Here is a 1,626-nt window from a genome sequence, read left to right as displayed (position 1 = left end):
TACCATTTTGTGTAATTGGTTGGCTTTATTTAAGCCCGGTATTTTCTGTTTTCAAGGTGGGTGGAGGCATAGAGAGACGGCTTGCTGTGAGGCTGGTACATGTTCAGACTAATGGAACTTTGCTTGTTTGTTTTGTTTATCGAAGTATTTTGTTTGGCGTTGCCATTTCACTTTTCAAGCATGGAAAATAAATCAGTTTTTTCAACTAATTTCTGCTGCTGGCTGAATTTTTGCGGCCTACTCAAAGACCTTCATTGCGTCCTAAACCGCTACGTCCCGAAGTGGAAGTGAGTCGGGAGGCTCATTTTCACACTGACCCATCACCTCCCCAATGTTAAAGAACGGCAATATGCATCTCATTTTATGAGGTCACCTTTATTTCCTAGAAGGACAAATTTTGCACAGTTGTTAATCCATGGTTGTTGAAACAATTAAAAATCATCCAGCTGTGGGCACTTCACCCACCTTTAACTGATGGTCCAGCATTTGTAATTCCATTTTTGTCTGTGATCTGCAGCCTTATATGGTCCATTTCCAGATGCAATTTGTTGATTTGTGCTTGCAAATATACCTTATAGAGTTGTTTCACAGGAAGCTATACGAACAGAAATGACGTTGAATTTCCCATTGCCATGTCTACTTAGCGTCATTGTAAGTTGTGGGTCAATGCTGAACAACATCTTACTGAGGTAAGCTGTTCTGTGGAGGTTGATGGACCTTCTTCCTCATTGTAATTACCAGCATTGCTCTGTTAGAGAGAAAGAAGTTGCAAGTTGTATTGTGGAACAACACTATTAACTGAAGCCAAAGTTATTAAAAAAAAAAAAAAAAAGGTGTATACTTCAACAGGCCTCTCTGCATCTTTCCTCTCTGTGGCAGCTGATAAGGTGTCTTCATCATCCTCCTGTAATGAAACAGAATGTTTGTTATTCTACCCATTATGAAAAATCTGTGGAATATTAAGAGTACTTACAACAGCATGGAGGTCTGTAATGGCAGAAGGCTCCACGAGACAGTTTACACCATCAGTAACTGGTAGAAGATGAAGATTAGACAGTTGATGATTACCCAGAAAAGTGCCCCACCTAATTAAATTTTTTTTAACAATAGTGTGCAGGTCCCATCACAATTTTTCAAACTCTTGAGTCACCTTAAAATAGATTGATATCTGAAAGCAAACACAGCCAATTGCAAAGAACTGTAGCTTACTGCTACAAGAAAAATCAGTGTGCCAAGTTGTGTCTAAGATGAATGGGTGGCCATTACTGAGCGAACACTAGAAAAAGGATTAACGTACATAATAATAATAGATTCAATTTATATAGCGCTTTTCACGTACTCAAAGCGCTTTACATAGGGGCACAAAAATAGATGGGGCTAGAGATAGTGAGTGATCTAGGGGTAGGCAGAGGAGAAGAGATGAGTCTTGAGGCGGGACTGGAAGATGGTGAGGGACTCAGAGTCACGAATATGTTGGGGGAGGGAGTTCCAGAGCCTGGGAGATGTCCTGGAGAAGGCTCTGTCACCTAGGCTGTGGAGTTTTGATGTGTGGGTGGAGAGGAGACCAGCTGAGGAGGATATGAGGGCCCGGGGGGGTTGGTAGAGGGAGAGAAGATCAGAGAGATA

General features: G+C 41.5%; 1 long non-coding RNA gene across 1 annotated transcript; it reads right to left on the bottom strand.

The window, feature by feature from the left end:
• Positions 1 to 497: 497 nt before the first annotated feature.
• On the bottom strand, positions 498 to 1,101 carry LOC132473324 (uncharacterized). The gene is made up of 3 exons (XR_009529322.1): positions 842 to 1,101; positions 686 to 748; positions 498 to 595 (listed from the first exon to the last, which is right to left on the bottom strand). It is a non-coding gene; the product is annotated as an uncharacterized LOC132473324 (long non-coding RNA).
• Positions 1,102 to 1,626: the final 525 nt, after the last annotated feature.

Source organism: Gadus macrocephalus, chromosome 15, assembly GCF_031168955.1.
Source record: "Gadus macrocephalus chromosome 15, ASM3116895v1".
NCBI lineage: Eukaryota > Metazoa > Chordata > Actinopteri > Gadiformes > Gadidae > Gadus > Gadus macrocephalus.
The sequence above is the reverse complement of the archived record's forward strand: the minus strand, read 5'-3'. Positions and strand labels throughout refer to the sequence as shown.